Here is a 24,816-nt window from a genome sequence, read left to right on the forward strand (position 1 = left end):
CAAAGGGTGGCTTATTTGGAGCAAAAACATCCATCAGACTGTGATGAGAAAAGCAGTGCTGCAATCAGTGGCAGGTTCTTCAAAGAGCTGCTGATGAAAAATGGATTTTACACGTATCTAGTGGAGGAGAAGCTGCTGCTCTCTTTTTTAGCCTCATTTGCATGCACGCACAATAACAGTGGGAACACTTTAGACATGAAAGAGAGTGATACAATAGTTCTATCATGAGTGGGACTTTTCTGACCTTGTCATAACATAGTATACCCAGTCTGTGGCAGGAATGTATTATGTTTTAAAAAGGCAAGGTAATAAGCAATTTCAAAGAAAGATTTAACAGTCAGTCCAAATGTCTTATGCAGATGTATTATTTTCACTAGAATTATGATGGAAGAATTCTATTGATGTAACCAATAGAATGGAGATTTTTGATAACATTTCCAGTCTTATTCATAGTGGCTTTATTCCATATCACTAAAAAATTAGAACTGTTTAGCTCTGTGAATCCTTTCACCGAACGATATATCATGAAAGCTCTGTAGGTTCAAAGTTTGTGATCTGAGGTGAAAGAAAATTTGTTCAAATAGGAATCTTCAGCTTTCTTCTTTAGATAGCATCTCCTGCTGTGGTTATGGGATCTTTGGTTTTGATATGTGTTACAATATTTGTTTTACCTTAAGTGACAGAAAGAGATGCTAGATACAAAATGATCTTTGTTTTTAAGCATTAAGTTGCTCTCTCCTTAAGGCCTACTAATTATACAGGGAGGCACTTAGAATTGGGACTTGATCTTGGGCCATTTAGGCTGTTCTGTTCAGTTTTGTGCTGCCTCCTATAGGGGAGCTGTGGGAAGAAAGCAAGATGATGTACTGGTTTGGGTTTATAGCATCTAAAGACACTATTCAAAAAATGGGAGTTTTCTTTCCTATCTCCCATCTCTCATCAAGTAGTTCCTGGATTGGGTCTCAACTTCTTCTTTTTTTAAACATCTTTATTGGAATATAATTGCTTTACAATGGTGTGTTAGTTTCTGCTTTTTAACAAAGTGAATCAGCTATACATATACATATATCCCCATATACCCTCCCTCTTGCATCTCCCTCCCACCCTCCCTATCCCACCCCTCTAGGTGGTCACAAAGCACCGAGCTGATCTCCCTGTGCTATGCGGCTGCTTCCCACTAGCTATCTATTTTACATTTGGTAATATATATTAGTCCATGCCACTCTCTCACTTCGTCCCAGCTTCCCCTTCCCCTTCCCTGTGTCCCCAAGTCCATCCTCTACATCTGTGTCTTTATTCCTGTCCTGTCCGTAGGTGCTTCATAACCATTCTTTTTTTTTTTAGATTCCATATATATGTGTTAGCATACAGTATTTGTTTTCCTCTTTCTGACTTACTTCAGCCTGTATGATAGACTCTAGATCCATCCACCTCACTACAAATAACTCAATTTCGTTTTTTTTATGGCTGAGTAATATTCCATTGTATGTATGTGCCACATCTTCTTTATCCATTTATCTGTCGATGGACACCTAGGTTGCTTCCAAGTCCTGGCTATTGTAAATAGAGCTGCAATGAACATTGTGGTACATGACTCTTTTTCAATTATGGTTTCTCAGGGTATATGCCCAGTCGTGGGAAGGCCAGATCGTATGGTAGTTCTATTTTTAGTTTTTTGAGGAACCTCCATACTGTTCTCCATAGTGGCTGTATCAATTTACATTCCTGCCAACAGTGCAAGAAGGTTCCCTTTTCTCCACACCCTCTCCAGCATTTATTGTTTGTAGATTTTTTGATGATGGCCATTCAGACTGGTGTGAGGTGATACCTCACTGTGGTTTTGATTTGCATTTCTCTAATGATTAGTAATGTTGAGCATCCTTTCATGTGTTTGTTGGTAATCTGTATATCTTCTTTGGAGAAATGTCTATTTGCCTTCTGCCCATTGTTGGATTGGGTTGTTTGTTTTTTTGATATTGAGCTGCATGAGCTGCTTGTATATTTTGGAGATTAAACCTTTGTCAGTTGCTTCATTTGCAAATATTTTCTCCCATTCTGAGGGTTGTCTTTTCATCTTCTTTATGGTTTCCTTTTTAAGTTTCATTAGATCCCATTTGTTTATTTTTGTTTTTATTTCCATTTCTCTAGGAGGTGGGTCAAAAACGATCTTGCTGTGATGGATGTCATAGAGTGGTCTGCCTATGTTTTCCTCTAAGAGTTTTATAGTGTCTGGCCTTACATTTAGGTCTTTAATCCATTTTGAGTTTATTTTTGTGTATGGTGTTAGGGAGTGTTCTCATTACATTCTTTTACATGTAGTTGTCCAGTTTTCCTAGCACCACTTATTGAAGAGGCTATCTTTTCTCCATTGTATATTCTTGCCTCCTTTATAAAAAATAAGGTGACCATATGTGCGTGGATTTATTTCTGGGCTTTCTATCCTGTTCCATTGATCTATATTTCTGTTTTTGTGCCAGTATCATACTGTCTTGATTACTGTAGCTTGGTAGTATAGTCTGAAGTCAGGGAGCCTGATTCCTCCAGCTCCATTTTTCTTTCTCAAGATTGCTTTGGCTCTTCAGGGTCTTTTGTGTTTCCATATAAATTGTGAAATTTTTTGTTCTAGTTCTGTGACAAAAGCCATTGGTAGTTTGATAGGGATTGCACTGAATCTGTAGATTGCTTTGGGTAGTAGAGTCATTTTCACAATGTTGATTCTTCCAATCCAAGAACTTGGTATATCTCTCCATCTGTTTGTATCATCATTAATTTCTTTCATTAGTGTCTTATAGTTTTCTGCATACAGGTCTTTTGTCTCCTTAGGTAGGTTTATTCCTAGGTATTTTATTCTTTTTGTTGCAATGGTAAATGGGAGTGTTTCCTTAATTTCTCCTTCAGATTTTTCATCATTAGTGTATAGGAAGGCAAGAGATTTCTGTGCATTAATTTTGTATTCTGCAACTTTACCAAATTCATTGATTAGCTCTAGGAGTTTTCTGGTAGCATCTTTAGGGTTCTCTATGTATAGTATCATGTCATCTGCAAACAGTGACAGTTTTACTTCTTCTTTTCCAGTTTGTATTCCTTTTATTTCTTTTTCTTCTCTGATTTCTGTGGCTAAAACTTCCAAAACAATGTTGAATAATAGTGGTGAGAGTGGGCAACCTTGTCTTGTTCCTGATCTTAGAGGAAATGCTTTCAGTTTTTCACCATTGAAAACGATGTTGGCTGTGGGTTTGTCATATATGGCCTTTATTTTGTTGAGGTAAGATCCCTCTGGAGGGTTTTTATCATAAATGGGTGTTGAATTTTGTCAAAATCTTTTTCTGCATCTATTGAGATGATCATATGGTTTTTCTCCTTCAATTTGTTAATACGCTATATCACATTGATTGATTTGCGTATATTGAAGAATCCTTGCCTTCCTGGGATAAACCCCACTTGATCATGGTGTATGATCCTTTTAATGTGCTGTTGGATTCTGTTTGCTAGTATTTTGTTGAGGATTTTTGCATCTATGTTCATCAGTGATATTGGCCTGTAGTTTTCTTTCTTTGTGACATCTTTGTCTGGTTTTGGTGTCAGGGTGATGGTGACCTCGTAGAATGAGTTGGGGAGTGTTCCTCCCTCTGCTATGTTTTGGAAGAGTTTGAGAAGGATAGGCATTAGCTCTTCTCTAAATGTTTGACAGAAGTCACCTGTGAAGCCTTCTGGTCCTGGGGTTTGTGTTTTGGAAGATTTTTAATCGCAGTCTCAATTTCAGTGCTTGTGATTAGTCTGTTTACATTTTCTCTTTCTTCCTGGTTCAGTCTCGGAAGGTTGTGCTTTTCTAAGAATTTGTCCATTTCTTCCTGGTTGTCCATTTCTTGGCATATACTTGCTTGTAGTAATCTCTCATGATCCTTTGTATTTCTGCAGTGTCAGTTGTTACTTCTTCATTTTCATTACTAATTCTATTGATTTGAGTCTTCTCCCTTTTTTTCTTGATGAATCTGGCTAATGGTTTATCAATTTTGTTTATCTTCTCAAGGAACCAGCTTTTAGTTTTACTGATCTTTGCTATTGTTTCCTTCTTTTCTTTTTCATTTATTTCTGATCTGATCTTTATGATTTCTTTCCTTCTGCTAACTTTGGGGTTTTCTTGTTCTTCTTTCTCTAATTGCTTTAGGTGTAAGTTTAGGTTGTTTATGTGAGATGTTTCTTGTTTCTTGAGGTAGGATTGTATTGCTGTAAACTTCCCTGTCTGAACTGCTTTTCTGCATCCCATAGGTTTTTGGTCCTCGTGTTTTCACTGTCATTTGTTTCTAGGTGTTTTTTGATTTCCTCTTTGATTTCTTCAGTGATCTCTTGGTTATTAAGTAGTGTATTATTTAGCCTCCATGCGTTTGTATTCTTTACAGATTTCTTCCTGTAATTGTTATCTAGTCTAAAAGCATTGTGGTTGGAAAAGATACTTGATACGATTTCAATTTTCTTAAATTTACCAAGGCTTGATTTGTGCCCCAAGATATGATCTATCCTGGATAATGTTCCATGAGCACTTGAGAAGAAAGTGTATTCTGTTGTTTTTGGATGGAATGTCCTATAAATATCAATTAGGTGTATGTTGTTTTATGTGTCATTTAAAGCTTGTGTTTCCTTATTTATTTTCATTTTGGATGATCTGTGTATTGGTGAAAGTGGGGTGTTAAAGTCCCCTACTATTACTGTTTTACTGTCGATTTCCCCTTTTATGGCTGTTAACATTTGCTGTATGTATTGAGGTGCTTCAATGTTGGGTGCATAAATATTTACAATTGTTATATCTTCTTCTTGGATTGATCCCTTGATCATTATGCAGTGTCCTTCTTTGTTTCTTGTAACAGTCTTTATTTTAAAGTCTATTTTGTCTGATATGAGAATTGCTACTCCAGCTTTCTTTTGATTTCCATTTGCATGGAATATCTTTTTCCATGCCCTCACTTTCAGTCTGTATGTGTCCCTAGATCTGAAATGGGTCTCTTGTAGACAGCGCACTTATGGGTCTTGTTTTTGTATTCATTCAGCAAGCCTGTGTCTTTTGGTTGGAGCATTTAATCCATTTACATTTAAGGTAGTTAGGTATATGTATGTTCCTATTCCCATTTTCTTAATTGTGTTGGGTTTGTTATTGTAGCTCTTTTCCTTCTCTTGTATTTCCTGCCTAGAGAAATTCCTTTAGCATTTATTGTAAAGCTGGTTTGGCAGTGCTGAATTCTCTTAGCTTTTGCTTGTCTGTAAAGTTTTTAATTTCTTTGTTGAATCTGAATGAGATCCTTGCTGGGTAGAGTAATCTTGGTTGTAGATTCTTCAGTTTATCACTTTAAATATGTCCTGTCACTCCCTTCTGGCTTGCAGAGTTTCTGCCAAAAGATCAGCTGTTACCCTTATGGGGATTCCCTTGTAGGTTATTTGTTGTTTTTTCCTTGCTGCTTTTAATATTTCTTTCTTTGTATTTAATTTTTGATAGCTTGATTAAAATATGTCTTGGAGTGTTTCTCCTTGGATTTATCCTGTATGGGACTCTCTGAGCTTCCTGGACTTGATTAACTATTTCCTTTCCCATATTAGGGAAGTTTTCAACTATAATCTCTTCAAATATTTTCTCAGTCCCTTTCTTTTTCCCTTCTTCTTCTGGGACCCCTATAATTTGAATGTTGGTGCGTTTAATGTTGTCTCAGAGGTCTCTGAGACTGTCTTCAATTCTTTTCATTCTTTTATCTTTATTCTGCTCTGCGTAGTTATTTCCATATTTTATCTTCCAGGTCACTTATCTGTTCTTCTGCCTCAGTTTTTCTGCTATTGATTTCTTCTAGAGAATTTTAAATTTCATTTATTGTGTTGTTCATCATTGTTTGTTTGCTCTTTAGTTCTTCTAGGTCCCTGTTAAATGGTTCTTGTATTTTCTCCATTCTATTTCCAAGATTTTGGATCATCTTTACTATCTTCACTCTGAATTCTTTTTCAGGTAGGCTGCCTATTTCCTCTTCATTTGTTTGGTCTGGTTGGTTTTTATCTTACTCCTTCATCTGCTGTGTGTTTCTCATTTGCTTATCTTACTGTGTTTGGGGTCTCCTTTTCGCAAGCTGCAAGTTCGTATTTCCCGTTGTTTTTGGTGTCTGTCCCCAGAGGCCAAGGTTGGTTCAGTGGGTTGTGTAGGCTGGCTTCGTGGTGGAGGGGACTGGTGCCTGTGTTCTAGAGGATGAGGCTCGATCTTGTTTTTCTGGTGGGGAAGACAGTGTCAGTGGTGTGTTTTGGGGTTTCTGTGAACTTAGTATGATTTTAGGCAGCCTCTCTGCTAATGGGTGAGGTTGTGTTCCTGTCTTGCTAGTTGTTTGGCATAGGGTGTCCAGCACTGTAGCTTGCTGCTTGTTGAGTGTAGCTGGGTCTTTGCATTGAGTTGGAGATCTCTGGGAGATCTTTCACCGTTTCATATTATGTGGAGCCGGGAGGTCTCTGGTGGACCAATGTCCTGAACTCGGCTCTCCCACCTCAGAGGCACAGGGCTGACCCCCGGCTGGAGCACCAAGACCATGTCAGCCACACGGCTCAGAGAAAAGGGAGAAAAAAAGAAAGAAAGAAAGAAAGACAAAAAATAAAATAAAGTTATTAAAATAAAAAATAATTATTAAAAATAGAAGAATTTAAAAGTAGTAACAGAAGAATAAAAAGGAAAGAAAGAAGAGAGCAATAAAACCAGAAAACAAATCCACCAATGATAACAAGTGCTAAAAGCTATAGTAAAAATAACCCAAGGAAAACCAAAAAAAAAAAAAAAAAAGCTGGACAGACAGAACCCTAGGACAAATGGTAAAAGCAAAGGCATGCAGACAAAATCACACAAAGAAGCATACTCATACACACTCACAAAAAGAGAAAAAGAAAAATATATATATATATCGTTGCTCCCAAAGTCCACCGCCTCAATTTTGGGATGATTTGTTATCTATTCAGGTATTCCAGAGATGCAGGGTACATCAAGTTGATTGTGGAGATTTAATCTGTTGCTCCTGAGGCTGCTGGGAGAGATTTCCCTTTCTCTTCTTTGTTCGCACAGCTCCTGGGTTTCAGTTTTGTATTTGGCCCTGCCCCTACATGTAGGTCACCTGAGGGCATCTGTTCCCCACCGAGACAGGACGGGGTTAAAGAAGTGGCTGATTAGGGGGCTCTGGCTCACTCAGGCCGGGGGGAGGGAGGGGTATGGAATGCGGGGCAAGCCTGTGGTGGTAGAGGCTGGCATGACGTGATGTCGCAACAGCCTGAAGCATGCTGTGTGTTCTCCTGGGGAAGTTGTCCCTGGATTACGGAACCCTGGCAGTGGCGGGCTGCACAGGCTCCTGGGAGGGGAGGTGTGGATAGTGACCTGTGCTTGCACACAGGCTTCTTGGTGGCTGCAGCAAGAGCCTTAGCGTTTCATGCCCATCTCTGGTGTCCGCTCTGATAGCCGTGGCTCACTCCCGTCTCTGGAGCTCGTTTAGGTGGTGCTCTGAATCCTCTCTCCTCGTGCACCCTGTATTAGTGGTCTCTTGCCTCTTAGGTAGGTGCAGACTGTTTCCCTGACTCCCTCCTGGCTAGCTGTGGCGCACTAGCCCCCTTCAGGCTGTGTTCACGCAGCCAACCCCAGTCCTCTCCCTGGGATCTGACCTCTGAAGCCGGAGCCTCAGCTCCCAGCCCCAACCTGCACCGGTGGGTGAGCAGACAAGCCTCTCAGGCTGGTGAGTGCTGGTTGGCACCGATCCTCTGTGTGGGAATCTCTCCTCTTTGCCCTCTGCACCCCTGTTGCTGCACTCTCCTCCGTGGCTCCAAAGCTTACCCCTCGCCCCTCCCCCCGGTCTCTGCCAGTGATGGTGCTTCCTAGTGTGTGGAAACTTTTCCTCCTTCACAGCTCCCTCCCAGAGGTGCAAGTCCCATCCCTAATCTTTTGTCTCTGTGTTTCCTTTTTTCCTTTGCCCTACCCAAGTGTGTGGGGAGTTTTGTGCCTTTTGGGAAGTCTGAGGTCTTCTGCCAGCGTTCAGTAAGTGTTCTGTAGGAGTCGTTCCACATATTGATGTAATTCTGATGTATTTGTGGGGTGGAAGGTGATCTTTACGTCTCACTCCTCCGCCATCTTGAAGGTCTCCTCGACTTTTGTATTTGATCAAATTCCTCTCTTTAAGTCCGTAGGGATAGATTGTTTTTCTTTATGGGTTTGCTGAAAAGTAACAATCCCAACTGTCTATTTCTTCAAACAAGAGGATAATTAATACTTTAATATAAAAGGACACCACAGGCATACCTTGGAGATATTGCAGGTTCGAGGCCGTTGCAATAAAGTGAATATCGCATAAAGCAAGTCACATGAAGTTTTTTGTTTTCCAGTGCATATAAAAGTTATGTTTATAGTATACTGTAGTCTTTAAAGTGTGATGTAGCAGTATTTCTTAAAATGTGCGTACCTTAATTTAAAAATATTTTATTGTTAAAAAATGCTAACCATCACCTGAACCTTCAGCAAGTCATAACCTCTTTGCTGGTGGAGGGTCTTATCTTAGTGTTGATGGCTGCTGACTGATGAGGGTGGTGGTTGCTGAAGATTGGCGTGGCTGTGTCAATTTCTTAAAATAAGACAATGAAGTTTGCCACATTGACTGACTCCTCCTTTCACTGGTATGCTTAGAGGCAATTGTACGGTTATTAATTGGCCTAATTTCACTATTGTTGTATCTCAAGGAACAGGGAGGTCAAGGAGCGGGAGAGAGACTGGGAATGGCCAGTCAGTGGAGCAGTCAGAACACACACAACATTTATCAATTAATTTCTCTGTCTTATATGAGCACAGCTCATGGCACCCCAAAACAATTGCAATAGTAACAGCAAAGATCACAGACCACAGATTACCATAACAGATATAACAATAATGAAAACATTTGAAATATTGTGAGAATTACCAAAATCTGATACAGAGACACGAAGTGAGCAAATGCTGTTGGAAAAATGGCGTCGATAGACTTGCTCGTTGCAGGGTTGCCACAAACCTTCAATTTGTAAAAAAACACGGTATCTGTGAAGGGCAATAATGTGAAGCACAATAAAATGAGGTATGCCTGTAATTACAAAAAGAACAATATCAAGCAAAGATAAGGTCCTAGGTGCCTCAGGCATGATAGAGTATTAGTTTCTCCTTTTCTGCCATGTACAGTTGTTGAGGATCTAACATGTGAACTCTGGAGCTCAGACCAAAATATCTGTGTAGAGGTTGCCGTTCTAAGGGTGAGGTTACTTTCCCGTCCTTTATTATTCTCCCTAGGTTTTGTTTAAAACATCTTATTTGGAATTAGAAAGATGCCATGCAAAATGTCCTTGGCCGCTCACTCATTGGCTAATGTAAGCATTTTATCTAGCTGTTCACCCAATTTGTAGCAACCAAGGAAGGAGTGCTGTGGTCAACTATTGGCTAAATTGTAAGCAGTTTCAGAGAAAGTTTCAGAGGAAGTCTGGGAACAGTTGCTGATATATCATCCAAAGAGCAGGAGTGTTTTAAAAAAATCCTTTTTCTTTATTATTTTTTTTTATGTTGAATTAGCTCCCAGTATCCCCTTAGGCTGAATGCCAGCACTGTTGTCCTGGTTACAAAAACCAACTTGATGGATGGGGGGCATGGTAGACATGCTGACCTGAGCAATTGAACTGGTAAATGCCGGATTCTATAATGTGTGGAAGGATGTTTGCACTAAGTGTTAAAAATATGTCTTGCCACAGGGAGATAGTTTGATCTGAGTATTCTCTTCAGAGCTCCCTGAGTTTCTATGAATGGGAAGTTGTAGAGCATTTCCCATCAGTGATAGGGCTCCAGTATCCTTTTATCCTCTTGGGGTGGTAGTAGCAAGTCTATAGGACTTGTGGTCCAGTGTGTCTTATTTCATCTTTCAGTTCTCTAGGTGGCATATTATATGATGATATGAGAAAAATGTGCCTGCAATTCAAGTAGAAAGAATTCTAGAAGACTCACTTTATAGTCTTTATTCTCTTATGTATATTGAATGACAATAGCAGTGAAACTGCAAACTGTTCATTTGGATAGGGCAGCCATTGTGCACCTGGATATGACAATTCTTCTTATCAAATCTCCTGTTATTTGCATTTATATGGTACCTTTCCTCTAAAGCTCTTAAAACAATTTCAGCTTCACAATACTTGTGTGAATTGAATAAGAAGAAGCACACTTCATTTTGAGGCAGAGATAAAGGATGGTAATTGTCAATGGCTCTCCTCAACAGAACAGAACAGAGCACAGCCAGTGCCAAGTATTACCCACACTGATTCCCCTGGTGTCAAAGAGAAGGTTATTAAAGAAGGGGTCCAGACACACTGGGGAAAGGGTCCACTGTTAGGCTTCACAGCTTCTGTGAATTCCCTGAGAAAATGTACAAAATATAGTCCTCCTTTGTATCTTCCTGGGCTGAGGGTTTACAGTACTTATCAGATTCTCACAGGGCTTAAGGAACATGGTCTGGTGCAGTGCTTCTCAAACCTCTGGTGCATCTGAATCAACTGAGATGTTTGTCAGAAATTGCTGGCCACACATCCAGAAGTTCCAAGTTAATAAGTTTGAAATGGGTCCTTGGGACCTGAATTTTAACACCATGTGATTCTGATTCTGATGAACCAAGAGTCACACTTAAGAGGCCTAGCCCCTTGAGGAGAGCTAAAGAAATAAGTGAATGGTTGGAATCTTTGGAAATTATTGTTTCAGACTTTGGAAGAGATTAGCCAGAGGGAGGGTGTAGAGACTGTAATAGTGGCATAGAGTGCAGATAACTTTGTCATGTGTCTTAAAACCTGAATTGTATTTCAAGAGAAGTTAGGTTATAGTTCTTTGAGAGAAAATGATTTAAAATGGAAAATAAAACACCGTATGAAAGAACGATTTAAAAGATGCGGGATAATAGTGTTAGTAAATACAATAGTATTTTTAGATTTTTCTTATCTATTTTATATGGCCCTTAAGTCAGAAAAATAGAAGATGTTGGTGGGAAACAAATGCTCAGTGAAGTCATTAAATATTAGGTAAGTAGAAACTAAAATCTTGTCATTAATTAGAATCTAAGAAATAACAAGGTAAGGAAGACCATTTAGTCGCGTTTTTGGGAGAAATGAGTTAGCTGAACAAAGATCTCTTCTAAAGCAGCAAAGTATTTTGGGATTTCTTGTCTTTATAAACCCAGGAAAGTATAGCATAAGTAGAAGGATTTTATTCTGTTGAAGGGAGCACTTCTGCTTCCTTCCCACAAAGAATTTGTGTTTGACAAGAAGTTCTATGAAAATATTATTCTAAATATAGTCCGACCTGAACTGGGAGACCATCCAGATTCAGTGTAAACTGACGCATTGACCAGCTGGAAGAATACAATTTATTCCACCCCTGACCAGATCTTCACACTTTTCTCCAGGAACTACTCATGTCAAGGCCCAACAAAGTCCTCTTGTTACTCTGTCACCTTCCGTGCTACCAAATATACTTTGATGTGTGTGACACCACACTTAAGGAAAATTGCTTCATGAACTTTTATTTAAAGCTATAATAATGTTAGCTCTATGCCTTCTTTGCTTGTTACTTTGCCATTTAGTTTGGTTGCAAGAATATGATGCAGTGGTGAGTCAATTGCTCTGAAACCTCACCGCAATCTGTAAAGCACTATATTCGTAAAGTACCTTTTGGGAAGTACATAGTGTCTTTTGAAGAGAATCTTTTTAAGTTTAACAAAGGCTTTTTTTGTAAATGTATTGACACACACTTAGAGCACAGAATGCTGGAGCCTGGCAAGATCTTTTGAGAATACTTGTGCATGGCTGATGAAATGCCACCATTTGTTTGGAAAAAGCTTTTAGGAAACTAAATTGTGTTAAAAGAGACATGAGCTTTCTTGTGCGGGTATAATGTACCCTAATGTAAAATTGTAGCAAGTTATCCTGAAGAGAGACTTTGAGGAAAGCAAAGAAGGGTCCTGGTTGAAGGGATCTCTATCCTTCAGGTTGGCCTGAGCCAACAGAAAGCAGTCTTCCTCCCATCTGGTCCAGCTTTTGTGTGATCCCACTCCTCTTCTGCCACCCTCTTAAAACCCCTCCTCCTTCCCCTGTCCCAACACACACAAAGTCCTATTCATTGTTGCATGCCCAGTACTATGAAACTGGCATACAGTCAGGCTGAACAGATAGTTTTAAATGAATTGATGAACGTGTTAAATTTCCAATGGCTTTCTATCAACCTCTGGATAAAAGTCAAAGTCTTTACAATGACCTACAATGCCTGGGTTGATCTGGTTCTAGCTCATTTCTAGCTCATTTCTTAATGTGCCCCCCACCCCCACTTCCTCATTCGGTTCCAGCTATACTGGTCTCCTTGCAGTTCCTCACATAAGCCAGGCCTATACTCCTCTTCAGGGCCTTTGTGCTTTCTCATCCCTCTGCCTGGAGTACTTTTTTCCCCCAATATCAACATGGCTTCTTTATCACCTCTAAGTCTTCTCAATGAAGTCTCCCTATTCCTTATCCCCTATTTCAGATGTCTATCTATTGTTACATAATGAGCCACTCTAAAAGTTAGTGGCTTAAACAGCAATTGTTTGTTAAGACAATTTTGCAGGTGGAGTGGATGCTTCTCTACCCCCCCACCTCCTTCCCCAGGAGTGACTGTGTTCAGCTGGTATGTCTTGGGTCTCCTTCACGTGGCTCTTTCTACTTGATGATTCATCTTCCAGGTCCTCTCCACGTGGCTCTCTCTCCAGCAGAATAGTCAACCCTTGCTTAAATCATGAAAGCTTGCTTCCCAGTAGGAGTACTCCAGGAGGACAGGCCCCAAGGTGACCAGCTTATCAAGCCTCTGTTCATATCACACTTGCTAATGTTCCACTGGCCAAAGCCAGTCCATGGCCAAGCCCAATGTCAATGTGGAAGGAGATTACACTGAGTGTGAAGACCTGGAGGTATCATTCATTGGAGATTACCAACCTAACAGTCTACCCCATTCTGCCCTCTGACCTAAGCAATTCACATCCCTCCCACCTGTAAAATACACTCACCATCCCCCAAGACCCCTCAAGGTCTCATCCCATTAAGGCCTCCAGCTTAGGCTTGAGGTCAGGATCCTATCATTTAGATCATGTCCAGGTGTGACTGAAGTGTGTGGGTGCAATTCCTTAGGCACTACTCCTTAAGTGTGGCTCCTCCCGTGTAGCTGCCTATGACTGAGTCTGCAAGATCATTCTTTGCCTCTCAGCCCCTAGCTTAGAAATGCAGCATGTGTCTGTCTTCCTTTCCAGTGGTCAATAGAATTTAATATGCTTATCTTAATTCTTTCTCTTCTTAGGTAATTTGAATATTTTCTTTTTGCTCTTTTCTCAGAAAAGACATAGATAATCCCATTGTTGCATTGTAGTTCTTCACTTTGATAATTACCAATTTCCTCTTTACCCACCCTCCACCCCTCCCATGTTTCAGTTATCTATTTCAGTATAACTGTGTATACAGTGTAAGCACTCCCAAATTTAATGATTTAAATAATGATTCATTATTTCTTACTAATTTCTGGGCTTTTATTCTCTTCATATGGGGTCAGCGGGGGTCTCAAGTGTGTTGGCATGCAGGTGAGGGCTCAGAAGGTGCAACTAGGTTCTCTCCTGTTTTATCACCTTCTCCACGTTGGCCTCCTCGTCCAGGGCCTCTCCATGTGGCCTCTCTCTCCAGAAGATAGTTGGGACTTCCTTACAGCATGGTGGCTGGGTTCCAAGAGAACCTAAACAGAAGCTGCCAGGTTTCTTAAGGGCTAGGCCTGGAGCTGGAGCTCCTGCCTATTCTATTAGTCAAAGCTAGTCATAAAGCCAGCTAGGATTCAAGGAGAGGGAAGATAGATCCTCCATCTGTTACAGAGAGGAGTGAGATGTGAATACAGAGAGAGGAGCAATGGGGTGTGGTCATCTTTGGGAACTATACACTATATCCCTTCTTCCTGATTTTATTTTCTTTTAAGCTCTTATCACTCTGCATTTATCTTGTTTAGTATGTGTCTCCTACACTGGATGGACACTAGAAAGTTAGGGATTTTTGTCCATTTTATTCACTGCTGCTTACTCCCAGAATACTGTCTGCCACAGAGTGGGTGCTCATATAGTTTTTGAAGTGAACGTTTATCACCCTAGCTACTGGTATTCTTTTCTTGCTCTTCCACCTAGATATTTATCATCTACATGGTCCCTCATGGCTGATTTGAACGCAGGGTTTTGAACACATATTGATATGTTTATATGTTTGTATATTTGACTTTTGCTATATCTGAGCCCATTGCTTTGACTGTATCTTTGGGAGTTAGCTCTGGAATCATCAAATTCTTTACCTAGTCTGTCTTTTGATGTGGAATGATGATGCAGAATTTGATGCCAACTTGGCTGGCTGGTCCTGTGCCCATTTCAGACTGCTTTTGGTCTGCCTTGTCCTCATATATTCCTTGCTGCCTACTAAAAAGACTGATATTTCCATAAACCCAACATACTGGGAAAGTGACATTTTCTCTTATGTGTTGGGGAAATATATATATTCTTAAGACATGGAAAGGAAAATAGGAGTAAAAGGCACACATATTAGAGTTAACATCATGATAAAGTATAGAAATATTCCACACTTTGGGGTTCTGAAGATACCTAAGGAGAAACCTGATAGTATTTTTTTTTTTTTAGTACTTGACAAATAAAAAAGAGGTACTAAAAACTTTCAAATATTTTTTAGGGTATTAAAAGAACCAAAGGTTGATGTAAAAGTATCTATGCTTATTGATCTGTGCCATTTCTTTCTTTATTCCATTCCAGTGTAATTTCTTCTTACTACTTTTCTTCTTGTTCATTCCTTTCCCCAACTTATAAAAATTTCTTGTTGAAAAGGCAGAGTTATTTTTCTCAATTTCTACTTCTGTCTCAGCTCTCCCATCTACTTGATTTGGAAATATCTGATTGTTTTAACTCTGATTTTATTTGGCCTAAAGCTTCCTGGTAAAATTGTTGCAGCAGGGAATTACCTGTTGCTTTTACACAATATTGTGTTAGAGGTAGAATTAACCATATGATGTGTTCATATCATAATGCCATCGACCCAAGAAACTACATACACAAGCCTAAATTTTTTTTTTAACAGTCATGCATCTTATCTAGTAATGAAAGACATTAGGGTGACATGTGAAAATCATATTGAAACAGAGCAGGACCCTATGTTTCTCCCTGCCCCCGCCATGTCCTCAGCCTGCCTTTTGTCTGTGGAAAAAATTTAGCCAAAGAATAAGTTTAATCAGAGAAGTGAGAAAATGCAGAAACAGAGGAAGACAGTCAAAGGAGACCAAATAATAATAGTTTAGTCATTAAACATAGTCAAGACCTTTAGTTCCTCCTTAAGGGCTATAGATAATATTCTGAGTCATATCCTGTGAGCTGTCTTATAGATACTGAAACCCCCACCAGGTGGAAGAAGTTAACTACATGATGACCAGGCTGTAGCCATGATATAAGCTGCCACAATTCCAGGAATTGGCCTCAAAGAAATGGAAACAAACCGACCCTGGAAATAAAGATTAACTGTACCTAAAACAATCGAGATGATGCTGGTCAGACCACCGATGACCAATTTCAAGATGACTGTCAGAGCTGACTGTGCTGTTTCTGCATGTAGCCCCCTCCCTCTGTCTATAAAAGCTCTTGCCCCCTGATTGTCAGGGTGGGAGTCGGCCTTGGGACAGGAGTATGCCCACACGCCCGGTTGCCAGCCTCCGAAATAAAGCAACATTTCCTACCAACACTTGTCTCTCGAGAATTGGCTTTCAAGCAGCGAGCAGCCAGACCTGGGTTCAGTAACAATATTAATGGGTGGTTTCATCTAGTGTCTGTTGCTAGAAATTGCAAATGAATTCGGTGACTGCTACATGATTAGTTGTGCAGAATAAAAACAGCTATTATTTGCTGATAAGGTTTCTGTTTAAGCAAGTGAATATCATAGCCATGGGATAATTGCTGGCAGGATTTGCTGGGTGAAGTTTAAGATAAATAGGGAGAAGGAGGAGGGTAAAACATATAAAGAGACATATTTAAGTAGTGTAGTCAAAGCCAATGCTGAGAAAAAAGATGCAAGTGTCCTGAAACATATCATGAGATCTTTATGAATTATTAAAAAGAAAACCATAATATTATCATCCTTTCATATAAAGGATAATAAAATAATAGTATAAATGAGAGAACATCTATAAACTTCTGGAGGATAGTGGAGATAGAATATGATCATAAAGTTGATTGCTTTCTGAAGTAAAATTAGTAGATGTAGGCAATTCAGTAGATAATAGTATTTAACCACAGTTTCTTTGCTAAATAAGTTTATGTGTCTGCCAATTTACTTTTAGAATGATAATTGAAAACCTTGCTTATAAGTTGAAGTAAGAGGAAATCATTAAGTGCCATCTATCAGGGCAGTTTCAAACATTGCTCTTTCTCATCTATCAAGCTTGATTAAAGGAATCCAACCATTGGAGAAGAAGGCTGAAGTTTTTGCTGTATTTTTAATTCTTACATTTTGTGTGTTGAACACTAACATCACAATGAAGAGTTGGGTCAGAATGAGAGTTCTAAAACAAGGAAAACATTCAATCCAAGTTAACAAAAAAATTTATACAGTTTTAAGACCCTTTCAGTCTGGAGAAAGAGAACCTCCTCTCGAATTTTTCTACTGGTGAAGTGGCCCTGTGGTGTGCTGACCATTCTTTTACCTAGACATTCCTCATGCCTGATAGCAAAGATCCACTAAAGTGGAAATTCAATTACGTGTCCTCTCTGGGGCACAGATACAGTTTGAGAATGTTTTGGTTATGACAAAGAGCAATCTCAGATTTGGGGAAATCAGGAGAAAAGGAAACACTATTCTGAATGTGTGCTGCTGGGAAATTGTCTTACCAGTCACAGAGAATTCAGGGAGAAAATGGAGTCATCATCCACAGTCATTTATTGATATCCAACTATATATGTATGGCACATTTGAGGCACTAATAGAGAGAAGGAAATGCCCACCTACCCCCTGAAATGGAAATAATCAGAGGTGGGTTACACCATCTTTTGGAGAAAGATAGATCTAAAGGATTTTGTAGAAATAAAATTTTAGGGCAACAATGAATGATGTTTTTTTAAAAAAATCCTAGGGCTGATTCATTTTTGGCATAGAAATATTAATTTAACATAAAGATTTATTTTCTTTTCCAATTACGTTTCTGTTTTGTAAATTGTTTATTCCTGTTCCTTTATTTGTCCATTTGCTTATGAAGACTTTAATATTTTTCATATCAGGAATGCTAATTTTTAAAGGTAAAGTATTAGCTCATGTACTAAATTTAATTTTAGAGGACAACTTCTAGGAATGCATCTAGTCTGTCTATCAGTTAAACAGTTCAAACAATCTTCACCATCTTTACAAATATTTTTATGGAAAAGTGAAGGTTGCAATGATCACATCATTCTGCTTGTCAACAGTCTTTAATAGCTCTCTAGCACACAGTAAAATTGAAAGCTCTCCAAAATATAAATGCAGTGTGTCTTTTCATCTTTTCCCTTAATGCACTATATCCCTTTCTGTTAGTATTCTTCATCCCTTCCTGGGCTTATCCTATACCTATTAAACTTAAATCCTTGTTGTATTTGAAACAATATTTTCTATTCTTCAACTTGCTTCCTACAGACTCTCTCTGTGCTATTAACTCTATCCCAAACTTGCATATATAGATTCTTTAAGGCTGTTTATGTTCCACCTTCTCGTTTCATCTAGGCCTTCCCAGATATCCTCCAATGAGAAGTAGAATATTTCCCCTGTTATTTCATCATATCTGGTGAAGCTATTGGAACACTTTGCATCAGGGATGGCAGTGGTGTCCATGAACGACAGAGAACTGGTGTCAGGTATCATTAGGCTTATTCTCTGTTTTCTGTTCTTCCCAGCCCCTCTATTCTTCACTCCTGTCCTACTCTGCTTGGATTCAATAGCAGTGATTCTATTCCCATGACCACATTGATTTCTCTTTTCCATTGTCCTTCTGTTGACCTGGGAAAATCCAAATCCTGGATGAATCCAGTTATCATCCTTACCTGCATACTGAGACTACTGACCAAATCTGGGAGAATCTTGCAACCAGCTAGTGTGGTATGCTTACCCTCTGAACCCGATGGGCCCTCAAAATTGCTTACTTTCTGCTATGATCATTTCAAGACTTTGTTCCCTACTCTTCTCAGTTCTCTCCACCTACCACATCCTTACTTTCTCTTAGAAAATCACAATATTTTCTGCCCTACAAAAAAATAGAAGCCAGGACAAGAACTGCCTCAAATTCCCACCACCAAATCTCAAACTTACCTTCATCTACCAGCCCAGTTCCCTCCCTTCTTTGCTCCCTTTATAGTGGAAAAAGTAATTCCTTATGTATAAGGCAAGCCTTCTGTCTGAAGACTCTTAACCTCTCCTGCCTACAGAAGAACCTTGTCCTGGAACAGTGGTTCTTTTTTTTTTTTTTAATTTTTTTGTACAGCAGGTTCTTATTAGTCATCAGTTTTATACACATCAGTGTATACATGTCAATCCCAATCTCCCAGTTCATCACACCACCCCCCCACCCCCCCGCCGCTTTCCCCCCTTGGTGTCCATATGTTTGTTCTCTACATCTGTGTCTCAATTTCTGCCCTGCAAACCGGTTCATCTGTACCATTTTTCTAGGTTCCACATACATGCGTTAATATACGATATTTGTTTTTCTCTTTCTGACTTACTTCACTCTGTATGACAGTCTCTAGATCCATCCACGTCTCAACAAATGACCCAATTTCTTTCCTTTTTATGGCTGAGTAATATTCCATCGTATACATGTACCACATCTTCCTTATCCATTCGTCTGTCGATGGGCATTTAGGTTGCTTCCATGACCTGGCTATTGTAAATACTGCTGCAATGAACATTGGGGTGCATGTATCTTTTTGAATTGTGGTTTTCTCTGGGTATATGCCCAGTAGTGGGATTGCTGGATCATATGGTAATTCTATTTTTAGTTTTTTAAGGAACCTCCATACTGTTCTCCATAGTGGCTGTATCAATTCACATTCCCACAAACAGTGCAAGAGGGTTCCCTTTTCTCCACACCCTCTCCAGCATTTGTTGTTTGTAGGTTTTCTGATGATGCCCATTCTAACTGGTGTGAGGTGATACCTCATTGTAGTTTTGATTTGCATTTTCTAATAATTAGTGATGTTGAGCATCTTTTCATGTGCCTCTTGGCCATCTGTATGTCTTCTTTGAGAAATGTCTATTTAGGTCTTCTGCCCATTTTTGGATTGGGTTGTTTGTTTTTTTAATATTGAGCTACGTGAGCTGTTTATATATTTTGCAGATTAATCCTTTGTCCAATAATTCATTTGCAAATATTTTCTCCCATTCTGAAGGTTCTCTTTTCATCTTGTTTATGGTTTCCTTTTCTATGCAAAAGCTTTGAAGTTTCATTAGGTCCCATTTGTTTATTTTTGTTTTTATTTCCATTACTCTAGGAGGTGGATCAAAAAAGATCTTGCTGTGATTTATGTCAAAGAGTGTTCTTCCTATGTTTTCCTCTAAGAGTTTTATAGTGTCCGGTCTTACATTTAGGTCTCTAATCCATTTTGAGTTTAATTTTGGGTATGGTGTTAGGGAGTGTTCTAATTTCATTCTTTTACATGTAGCTGTCCAGTTTTCCCAGCACCACTTATTGAATAGACAATCTTTTCTCCATTGTATATCCTTGCTTCCTTTGTCATAGATTAGTTGACCATAGGTGTGTGGGTTTGTCTCTGGGCTTTCTATCTTGTTCCGTTGATGTATGTTTCTGTTTTTGTGCCAGTACCATATTGTCTTGATTACTGTAGCTTTGTAGTATAGTCTGAAGTCAGGGAATCTGATTCCTCCAGCTCCATTTTTTTCCCTCAAGACTGCTTTGGCTATTTGGGGTCTTTTGTGTCTCCATACAAATTTTAAGATTTTTTTGTTCTAATTCCGTAAAAAATGCCATGGGTAATTTGATAGGGATCCCATTGAATCTGTAGATTGCTTTGGGTAGTATAGTCATTTTCACAATATTGATTCTTCCAATCCAAGAACATGGTATATCTCTCCATCTGTTGGTATCATCTTTAATTTCTTTCATCAGTGTCTTATAATTTTCTGCATACAGGTCTTTTGTCTCCCTAGGTAGGTTTATTCCTAGGTATTTTATTCTTTTTGTTGCAATGGTAAATGGGAGTGTTTCCTTAATTTCTCTTTCAGATTTTTCATCATTGGTGTATAGGAATGCAAGAGATTTCTGTGCATTAATTTTGTATCCTGCAACTTTACCAGATTCATTGATTAGCTCTAGTAGTTTTCTGGTGGCATCTTTAGGATTCTCTATGTATAGTATCATGTCATCTGCAAACAGTGCCAGCTTTACTTCTTCTTTTCCAATTTGTATTCCTTTTATTTCTTTTTCTTCTCTGATTGCCGTGGCTAGGACTTCCAAAACTATGTTGAATAATAGTGGTGAGAGTGGACATCCTTGTCGTGTTCCTGATCTTAGAGGAAATGCTTTCAGTTTTTCACCATTGAGAACGATGTTGGCTTGTCGTATATGGCCTTTATTATGTTGAGGTAGGTTCCCTCTATGCCCACTTTCTGGAGAGTTTTTATCATAAATGGGTGTTGAATTTTGTCAGAAGCTTTTTTCTGCATCTATTGAGATGATCATATGGTTCTTCTTCTTCAATTTGTTAATATGGTGTATCACATTGATTGATTTGTGTATATTGAAGAATCCTTGCATCCCTGGGATAAATCCCACTTGATCATGGTGTATGATCCTTTTAATGTGTTGTTGGATTCTGTTTGATAGTATTTTGTTGAGGATTTTTGCCTCTATATTCATCAGGGATATTGGTCTCTAATTTTCTTTTTTTGTAGTATCTTTGTCTGGTTTTGGTATCAGGGTGATGGTGGCCTCATAGAATGAGTTTGGGAGTGTTCCTTCATATGCAATTTTTTGGAAGAGTTTGAGAAGGATGGGTGTTAGCTCTTCTGTAAATGTTTGATAGAATTCACCTGTGAAGCCATCTGGTCCTGGACTTTTGCTTGTTGGAAGATTTTAAATCACAGTTTCAATTTCATTACTTGTGATTGGTCTGTTCACATTTTCTATTTCTTCCTGGTTCAGTCTTGGAAGGTTATACCTTTCTAAGAATTTGTCCATTTCTTCCAGGTTGTCCATTTTATTGGCATAGAGTTGCTTGTAGTAGTCTCTTAGGATGCTTTGTATTTCTGCGGTGTCTGTTGTAACTTCCTTTTCATTTCTAATTTTATTGATTTGAGTCCTCTCCCTCTTTTTCTTGATGAGTCTGACTAATGTTTTATCAATTTTGTTTATCTTCTCAAAGAACCAGCTTTTAGTTTTATTGATCTTTGCTATTGTTTTCTTTTGTTCTATTTCATTTATTTCTGCTCTGATGTTTATGATTTCTTTCCTTCTGCTAACTTTGGGTTTTGTTTGTTTTTCTTTCTCTAGTTCCTTTTGGTGTAAGGTTAGATTGTTTATTTGAGATTTTTCTTATTTCTTGAGGTAGGCTTGTATAGCTATAAACTTCCCTCTTAAAACTGCTTTTGCTGCATCCCATCGGTTTTGGATCGCCGTGTCCTCATTGTCATTTGTCTCTAGGTATTTTTATATTTCCTCTTTGATTTCTTCAGTGATTTCTTGATTATTTAGTAATGTATTGTTTAGCCTCCATGTGTTTGTGTTTTTTACGTTTTTTTGCTTGTAATTCATTTCTAATCTCATAGCGTTGTTGTCAGAAAAGATGCTTGATATGATTTCAATTTTCTTAAATTTACTGAGGCTTCATTTGTGTTCCAAGATGTGATCTATCCTGGAGAATGTTCCGTGCGCACTTGAGAAGAAAGTGTAATTTGCTGTTTTTGGATGGAATGTCCTTTAAATATCAATTAAATCTATCTGGTCTAAAGTGTCATTTAAAGTTTCTGTTTCCTTATTTATTTTCATTTTGGATGATCTGTCCATTGGTGTAAGTGAGGTGTTAAAGTCCCCCACTATTATTGTGTTACTGTCGATTTCCTCTTTTATAGCTGTTAGCAGTTGCCTTATGTTGAGGTGCTCCTATGTTGGGTGCATATATATTCATAATTGTTATATCTTCTTCTTGGATTGATCCCTCGATCATTATGTAGTGTCCTTCCTTGTCTCTTGTAGCGTTCTTTATTTTAAAGTATTTTATCTGATATGAGTATTGCCACTCCAGCTCTCTTTTTTTTTTTTTTTTTTTTAAGATTTATTTATTTAATTGATTGGTTGCTATGTTGGGTTTTCGTTTCTGTGCTAGGGCTTTCTCTAGTTGCGGCAAGCGGGGGCCACTCTTCATCGCAGTGCGCGGGCCTCTCAGTATCGCGGCCTCTCTTGTTGCGCAGCACAGGCTCCAGACGCGCAGGCTCAGCAGTTGTGGCTCACGGGCCCAGTCGCTCCGCGGCATGTGGGATCCTCCCAGACCAGGGCTCGAACCCGTGTCCCCCGCATCCGCAGGCAGACTCTCAACCACTGCGCCACCAGGGAAGCCCTCCAGCTCTCTTTTGATTTCCATTTGCATGGAATATCTTTTTCCATCCTCTCACTTTCAGTCTGTATGTGTCTCTAGGTCTGAAGTGGGTCCCCTGTAGACAGCATATATATGGGTCTTGTTTTAGTATGCATTCAGCAAGCCTGTGTCTTTTTTTTTGGAGCATTTAATCCATTCACGTTTAAGGTAATTATCAGTATGTATGTTCCTATTACCATTTTTAAAATTGTTTTGGGTTTGTTTTTGTAGGTCCTTTCTTCCCTTTTGTTTCCCACTTAGAGAAGTTCCTTTAGCATTTGTTGTAGAGCTGGTTTGGGGTGCTGAATTCTCTTAGCTTTTGCTTGTCTGTAAAGCTTTGGATTTCTCCATCAAATCTGAATGAGATCCTTGCTGGGTACAGTCATCTTGGTTGTAGGTTCTTCCCTTTCATCACTTTAAGTATATCATGCCGTTTGCTTCTGGCCTGTAGAGTTTCTGCTGAGAAATCAGCTGTTAACCTTATGGGAGTTCCCTTGTATGTTATTTGTCATTTTTCCCTTGCTGCTTTCAATAATTTTTCTTTGTCTTTAATTTTTGCCAATTTGGTTACTATGTGTCTCAGCGTGTTTCTCCTTGGGTTTATCCTGTATGGGACTTTCTGCGCTTCCTGGACTTGGGTGGCTATTTCCTTTCCCATGTTTGGGAAGTTTTCAACTATAATCTCTTCAAATATTTTCTCGGGTCCTTTCTCTCTCTCTCCTCTTTCTGGGACCCCTATAATGCGAATGTGGTTGCATTTAATATTGTCCCAGAGGTCTCTTAGGCTGTCTTCTTTCCTTTTCATTTTTTTTTTTATTCTGTTTCTCAGCAGTGAATTCCACTATTTTGTCTTCCAGGTCACTTATCCGTTCTTCTGCCTCAGTTATTCTGCTATTGACTCCTTCTAATGTAGTTTTCATTTCAGTTATTGTATTGTTCATCTCTGTTTGTTTGTTCTTTAATTCTTCTAGTTCTTTGTTAAACATTTCTTGCATCTTCTTGATCTTTGCCTCCATTCTTTTTCTGAGCTCCTGGATCATCTTCACTCTCATTATTCTGTGTTCTTTTTCTGGAAGGTTGCCTATCTTCACTTCATTTAGTTGTTTTTCTGGGGTTTTATCTTGTTCCTTCATGTGGTACATAGCCCTCTGCCTTTTCATCTTTTCTATCTTTCTGTTAATGTGGTTTTTATTCCATAAGCTGCAGGGTTGTAGTTCTTGCTTTTGCTCTTTGCCCTCTGGTGGATGCGGCTATGTGAGAGGCTTGAGCAAGTTTCCTGATATGAGGGACTGGTGGTGGGCAGAGCTGGGTGTTGCTCTGGTGGGCATAGCTCAGTAAAACTTTAATCTGCTTGTCTTCTAATGGGTGGGGCTGGGTTCCCTCCCTGTTGGTTTCTTGGCCTGAGGTGACCCTACACTGGAGCCTACCTGGCTCTTTGGTGGGGCTAATGGTGGACTCTGGGAGGGCCCACGCCAAGGAATACTTCCCAGAACTTCTGCTGCCTGTGTCCTTGTCCTCATGGTGAGCCACAGCCACCCCCCACCTCTGCAGGAGACCCTCCAACACTAGCAAGTAAGTCTGGTCAGTCTCCCCTGGGGTCACTGCTCTTTCCCCTGGGTCCCGATGCACACACTGCTTTGTGTGTGCCCTCAAAGAGTGGAGTGTCTGTTTCCCCCAGTCTTGTCAGAGTCCTGCAGTCAAATCCTGCTAGCCTTCGAAGTCTGATTCTCTAGGTATTCCTGCTCCCGTTGCTTGACCCCCCAGGCTGGGGAGCCTGTCGTGCAGCTCAGATCCTTCACTCCAGTGGGTGGACTTCTGTGGTATAAATGTTCTCCAGTCTCTGAGTCACCCACCCAGCAGTTATGGGATTTGATTTTATTGTGATTGTGCCCCTCCTACCATCTCACTGTGGCTTCTCCTTTTTCTTTGGATGTGTGGTTTCTTTTTTGGTGAGTTCCAGTGTCTTCCTGTCGATGATTATTCAGCAGTTAGTTGTGATTCTGGTGTTCTTGCAAGCGGGAGTGACAACACATCCTTCTACTCTGCCATCTTGGTTTGTGGGGTAACAGTGTTTCTTAAGCTTAAGTCTGAATCACAGTCCCTTGTGGGTGGTCTGTTAAAA

This window comes from Balaenoptera musculus, chromosome 2 (assembly GCF_009873245.2).
Source record: "Balaenoptera musculus isolate JJ_BM4_2016_0621 chromosome 2, mBalMus1.pri.v3, whole genome shotgun sequence".
In the NCBI taxonomy this organism is placed as follows: Eukaryota; Metazoa; Chordata; class Mammalia; order Artiodactyla; family Balaenopteridae; genus Balaenoptera; species Balaenoptera musculus.